This window comes from Macrobrachium nipponense, chromosome 7, assembly GCF_015104395.2.
Source record: "Macrobrachium nipponense isolate FS-2020 chromosome 7, ASM1510439v2, whole genome shotgun sequence".
NCBI classification, from domain to species: Eukaryota; Metazoa; Arthropoda; class Malacostraca; order Decapoda; family Palaemonidae; genus Macrobrachium; species Macrobrachium nipponense.
The window spans coordinates 60609849-60616849 of NC_061109.1; the positions used below are offsets into that span (position 1 = coordinate 60609849).

Below are 7001 nucleotides of genomic sequence, written 5' to 3' on the forward strand. Positions count from 1 at the left end.
AATAAAAGTGTCTAAAGTGAAAGGCTCTGAAAAAATTACCTTGAAACTAGGAAAGTAAATCAAGGCGCTTATCAGGGACCAATCGACAATATTTATTTTAAAGAAAATATTTTTCGTAGCTTACGGCCCCAAATGTAACTTAGCAAAACACTAATATAAAATATATAATAACTTAGTAGGATCTATAAGAGAGAGAGAGAGAGAGAGAGAATAATGTTATCAAGTGAAAGGGAAACTAGGATAGCAGACGATGTAACCTTGACTGCCCTGTATGTCTGAAAGTAGCGTCAAACAGCTTTTACGAAAGGAAAAGTAAGATTCGGCACAAAAAAAAAAAAAAAAAAAAAAAAAAAAAAAAAAAACAAAAAAAAAAAAAAAAAAAAAAAAAAAAAAAAAAAAAAAAAAAAAAAAAAGATAATTTGAAACAATGAGAGAAAATCGCTTCTTCCTTACATGAGGGAGCATTGAGGCCAAGTCGAGAATAATACCACAAAGCAAGAGAGAGAGAGAGAGAGAGAGAGAGAGAGAGAGAGAGTCTAGTAATTCATTGAGTTGCCACATAACAGGATAGCTTAGAGTATACTTAATTCGTCTTCGAGAGAGAGAGAGAGAGAGAGAGAGAGAGAGAGAGAGAGAGAGAGAAAGAGAGAGAGAGAGAGAGTGAGAGAGGTTTTTTCGTAGTTTCATTTTTTCCTTTCTTTTAAGCTATGGGATTCACCAAGAGAAATTCTTGGTTTTTTACTTAGCTTTAAATGAAAAATCAAGGCGTCATCCGATCTCCAGCTTATTCAGGACGCATGTAAGATTTTCCCCTCACGCGTGAGTTGCAAACATTATATCCCTAAATTTTAACGTAAATTACACGTGCTACAATCTACAGTCAAATAGAGATGTGTATCATCAACGAAAGTTAAAATAAATACGCTATATTTTATCATAAATAATCTTTATGTACTATCTAACATGCACATTATTTAGTTTTTTTACATTTTCATTCTAATAAATAAATCATAAATATCCTATCCTAAAATTCCTGTATCTTTAACTCAACGCAACACACCTTTTTTAGACCTTCTTAGACTTTTCCTACCTCCAACAAGAACAACAAGACCAACAACAACAAGAAAGTTGATTGTAGGCTTACTCCCTGAGTAAGCAAGAAACCTTTTACTGTTTTCTCTGTGGTTAGGGGTAACATTCGTAAAGGTTAAAAGTTATTTGTCAACTTATTCTATTTTATTTTTACGATTTTGGTAGTATGGAAGAGGTAAGTGGGACACCTCAGATCTAGCTCAACCAGTGTCTGAGAGAGAGAGAGAGAGAGAGAGAGAGTCACTTGCTTCGCCTTCGTTGTCAACAGGAGAAGACTACAATAGACAAGAATAAAACATACATAAACAACTTCTATAAAAGAACCGTGGAAAAAATGGGCTGGGATAAGTAACATCTTCTACACTTATGTGATGATTCCCATTCACGGATAATAAACCATTAATCATTTTTTGTTAGATGACAACATCGACACTGGTGTACCTCAGGGTCAAGTCTTTGTTCCCTGTCAAGTTGTGTTTTGAAAACGAAGGAAAGAAAAACTGATGACCTCATGCTGTGGATGATCATGACGCGTGCAGTGGGCGAATTATCTGAAAATCTCATCTCTTCTTGGTGACAGCGAAGGCAGTGCATGTGATTTCATATAGTCTCTCTCTCTCTCTTCTCTCTCTCTCTCTCTCTCTCTCTCTCTCTCTCTATGTAATCATTTTGACAGCATAACACAAATGAAGTAACTTTTACTTAATTTAGCAATTTTCTTTTTAGTTTATACTCTGCTGTGTATAGCCCAATTATACAAGTGTTAATTAGACAATAATTTAATCATATCATCATAATTAGCATCCGTTGCAGATCTAACACAAATGCTAACATTATCCCTTACGCATTTGGGAACAATTACGCATCTGTGTACGCACGTTCAACTGCGTCTGTAGGCCTATCTAAATGAGAGGGTACCTCAAAGATATAAATCCCAATACCAGATACTTATCCCTTTCCAAAACTATATATATGTATGCATCTCACTAATTATTATTATATTATTATTTTGAAGTAACAAAAAACAAAACAAAAAAATAATGGGAAAGACAGAAAGAGATAATTTATTAGGAAAAGAGATAATTTAACAAATTATCTCTTTTCCTATAAATAAATAAAAATTAAAAATACTGAAATACAATTTGAACAGTATTAGGTTTGCAATGCATTGCATCTTCGCCTGAACTACTTTAGTTCCAAATGCACGACATCCTCTGGGAGGCCGTTCCTCAGTCCAACAGCATGACGAATAAAGGACCTTTGCATATCACTATGTGTATGCAAATAAATCTGCATCTACATGAAAACTAAAAGATTTCTGTATCAATTCCACAGACAAACTGGGACGCAACATCGTTTTATCACTAGATCACGAAATGTGAACAACGCATCGCCTAGCAACACGAAGCCATCAAACACAACACAGAGAACATCACAGCGAGCAATCAAGAAGAGAAGCCAGCACACCGATGTCAGCGACTACTTAAGAAGCCATCATGCAAAATTTCTCTTCGATAACATCAGCCATTTCGTCCAAGGACTCTTTGACACTCGGCTGATGACGGATGAAGTCATCCCCGTTCCTCTCGTTGCATTCTCGCGCATGCGTGCAGCTATTCGTGAGAGCATAGGTCTTGCATTAGTCCGTTCTTTAAGTAACCGGAAGTCATGCGTGGAATACAAAATAGCGAGGTTTTCTGACGGAGAAAAGTGCTTTGGGAAAAATGAAGTTTTAGTAGTTCATTTGTTTAAATAATAAAAGAATTGGCTTAAAGGAAATGCTATTTGTCAAGAATATGAAATGACAAGCACAGACATTCACCCAATAAAGCCAGAACGGAATTACGTCAAAAATATTCAAACACAAAGAGTAACATTAATCCAATTCATTAGATATTCAAGGATAATGAAAAATATACATTTGATACGAATTAAAAATAACCACAAGACACGGAAAAGCAGTGATTACATACGTTATCTAAATAACAAATGTATTCTCAATATTCAAAGAGGCAAGGTAGCCTTTTAAAGCTAATTACAAGCGTCCGAACACACTCAGAAATCTAACAAATCACTGTAATGCATGATATGCAACATCTGAAGTTTTATACAACACCAAAGTAAACACGAAAACCAACTTCAAAACATAACAGAATACAAATCTAGTTAACCCCCCCCAAAAAAAAACCTGAGAAGTGGCAACACCGTCAACTAATATTCGTACTAAAAAGTTTTAAAAGAAAAACAGTAACAAAACGACTGAAGTATCTTTAAACCTGCGCTGTAATTCATTACTTCATTTTCTACAAAATAATTAAATAAATAAAGAGAAAAATTATGACCCAAATGTAGGTCTACGGTGGCCAGTAAAATAGCAAGTGGGTATACCCCCCTCCCCAACAACTATTCACCTCCAGTACTTTTACTTTCTCGCGTATCATTCCTTTCTGTTGTTACGTCATCCTCCATCTCCCAGTCTCCCTTAACTTGTCAACTGGCTTTATTCTATCCTATCCATCAAAATCGAAGGCGAGGGATGAAGTTGTAACATATTTCCAAAGTCTTCTGTTTATACCGAACTCTCCATCCTTCATCATAGGCTACTACAGATACAAGAGCCCGTGCTGGCATAAGGCCAGCTTCATCACCACACAACAGCTCTGAGTCCTTTCAATGTCATTTCATCACAACAGAAGCACATTTTAAAATCACTTTTAACCTAACAATACCATCGCCAACGAACGAATGCATATGCATAACGAGCATCATTACCGACAAAAACAATCACACCCTGGCTATCATCCCCACCAATAATAGGTTCACAACCAATATCAACGCACCTGTACATCATCATCATCATCACAACAAGATTTCGTCATTATAACCACAGAAAACACAAAGAAATGAGCGCCAATTTCGCACGAAGCTGGTTGCTCGGCTAGCAGCACAGCAAAACATTAAAGACGGAGGAAAAATGAAGAGTAAGAGAGAGAACACATAAGAGATGGTCTTCATTATCTTTGTGAGAGAGAGAGAGAGAGAGAGAGAGAGAGAGAGAGAGAGAGAGAGAGGAAGTTCACTTGAACACCATGAGATGCTGTCTTCATTATCTTCGTCTCTGGAACCTTTCATTCCATCTTCCTGCAATTGTCCTTAATTGTCTTTCTTTTAAGACACTATCCCATTTCCTATGATGGGAAAAATGACATTATGCGTGCACAAACACATATACGCACTCAAACATACCACACAGTTAAATGAAGATCTCGCGTGAAATGCCTATAAGCCCCGAGGCGTTGTTAATTCCACGACGTTTAAAATACACTAATACGCACAAGGAGAGAGTACATATACGTATACTATCTGTCACACAAACCTTGATCAAAAACCAGTGGCTGGTGAAATGATTATAAGACTTCTAATGAACAAAACCTTCGTTATGTAACGTTGACAAATGACAACTTTGATTTAATGGTCACAAAATTACAAACACATACATACACCTGCCTCACTATAACACGTGCAAAAATGTGTCGTGTAAAATGTGCACGTTTGAAAGTTTAATTTGCATACGTTTTAAATACCGATGATCTTTGAAATAGGAGATTATGAAAATACAAACGTGTTGATTACAAAAATACACAAAAAATCTCTCGTATTTTTTTATTCGGGTTTTAAGTTATATATACTTAACTGTGACTAATACTTATAACCTGCATTGTAATTTTGAAATGAGCTTGTGAGATTTCACTAAAATTCAAGCATGAACGAGGAGGAAACTTCAGGTAAATTAGAGAAATATACTAACAAAGAGAGGAAAGTATATGCAAAGACACACGCGGACAAAACTGACAAGGATACACTGCATATTTCCACAGACATGAACACACAAAAAAACCCTCTTTCCTATGATAGCAACAAAGTCCATTCAACTCTTTCAATAACATTTTCAGTCTCTGATAAACCGGCAATAATTCGTGAATAATTTAAGGTCAGGGTCAACTTGCATCTGAATCAATTACTTAAATTTTCAACTGTTTGTTCTTTAATTTGTTCATTTATATTTTCTTTTCTAAAACCTGATCTCTTCTTTCTGTATTTCCCGTTACCTTCTGTTACCCATTCAAAATGAACATCGTATTCTTTGGAAGTTTGATTTTCAAATCAATGTTTCCTGTGGCCTTGGTTCCATATGAATAGGATTCATCTTCAGAATAATAATAATAATAATAATAATAATAATAATAATAATAATAATAATAATATCATTTGTAATCTAGATGTTTGTACTCTCAACACTTGTTACAGCCAGGCGACGCATACTTGATAAATATTAACAGTTCACAAATGTGCTCCTTTCTCCTCCATCACAAAGCAAAATTCATCGTTACTCACACTTCCTCGAGTTGAAACACTAAAATGGGCCCCATCCCCAGCCTCCCCCCACCGAAAACATAAATACATTACTTCACGAAATCACTGGGAAATAACATTAACAGGAAATATTTCATCCACAAAAAAAATCGTGAAAGAAGCCTAAAAAAATACTTTTAAAACTCCTTCCACATTTCTTAAAATAAAACTCAAACGAAAAATACACATAAGAACTGCCAACACATTTCTTTAACGAACATCCCCACAAAATAATATCGGAGTATAAACAATCGCTTCAAAACTGCACATTTCCACGAAAAACGATGATACAAGAAACTTCCAACTCACAACTCTTCGAAGACAGTGCGCGTGCTTTGCTTTAAATACATCACACACACGGAAAATAAAAACAAAAACTCAAACAGGAAACAACTCTTTTAAGGAACTGCTTACACTTTTAGTTGCACTATCTACCAACCGACCCTACCGGGACACTTTCAAGAACTAAACAACTGAGTTTGGCTGGCCCGCCGACTCAGAGTCTGGGGAGCGCCAGGGCTAATGGGTGGGGATTGGAGGGTGGGGAGGACCTGGAGGGACCCTCCATTGGATGGATGGGGAAGGAGTAGTACAAGGAGGTTGTGTTTACCCTCACCAAAACCACCGCCAACACGGGACGACCGCGGGTGGGGGAGGAGGATATTGAGGGAGGGGGTGATGGAGGAAATGGGAGGACAAGTATAATACAGAGAGAGAGAGAGAGAGAGAGATAGGAAAATTGGGGAGGAAGGGAGCGAGGGAGGGCCGAAGTAACCTCCTTGGGGCAAAGTCGTCCCAATGAGAGAGGGAAATTAAGCGACGAAGGGAGGAGTTATAAGTAGGTGATAAAGCTTTCAGGAAAGAGGGAGAGCGGGAATCGTCATAAAGAGAGGAGAGAGTGAAGGAAGGGAAGGGAAGGGAAGGAAGATGTTAAGAAAAAGACGGATGATAATGAAAGGAGCTGGAGAAAAATGAGGAAGCTGGAGATATATTACATAACAAAGAATATCTGAACTCTCAACTTCGTGAATACTATTCACACTTTCTGAGACAAGAAAGACAGGGCTTAAAGGTTGTTCTAAGAGCAAGAGACCGTGCTGGCATCAAGCCCACTCAATCTAGACCCAACCAAATAAAGAGGGTAAGGAAGGCGAACCACGGAGAGGAGACTTAAGGAAAACGAAAGAGAAAGGTCGTCAAAAAAAGAAGAAAAAAAAAAAAAGAACATTAAAAGCCTCAGATGAAATGAGGTTGTCTGATATCAAGAACCAAAATCACACCTAAATAAGGACATGTATAAGTAAAGCAGGTATGTATTTTATTATTATTATTATTATTATTATTATTATTATTATTATTATTATTATTCAGAAGGCGAACCCTTTTCACATGTAACAAGCCCGCCACAGGGCCACTGACTTGCATTTCAAGCTTCCTATTATAGCATTCAGTACAGAGGAATAACAGAGGGTAAAGGGAAATACTGAAAGAAGAGA

General features: G+C 36.8%; 1 protein-coding gene across 6 annotated transcripts in view; it reads right to left on the reverse strand.

Moving 5' to 3' along the window:
* Positions 1-7001, reverse strand: part of LOC135217103 (uncharacterized) — a 316159-nt gene that overhangs the window by 74181 nt on the left and 234977 nt on the right. The window contains exon 1 of one of the 6 annotated variants that reach the window (XM_064252791.1): positions 5920-6039. The exons of 4 other annotated variants lie outside the window; for them this stretch is intronic. The gene's annotated coding sequence lies outside the window, so the exon portion shown is untranslated. Of the gene's footprint in view, positions 1-5919; positions 6040-7001 lie in introns of those variants that run through there. One more of the 6 variants, XM_064252797.1, reaches the window with a different exon arrangement.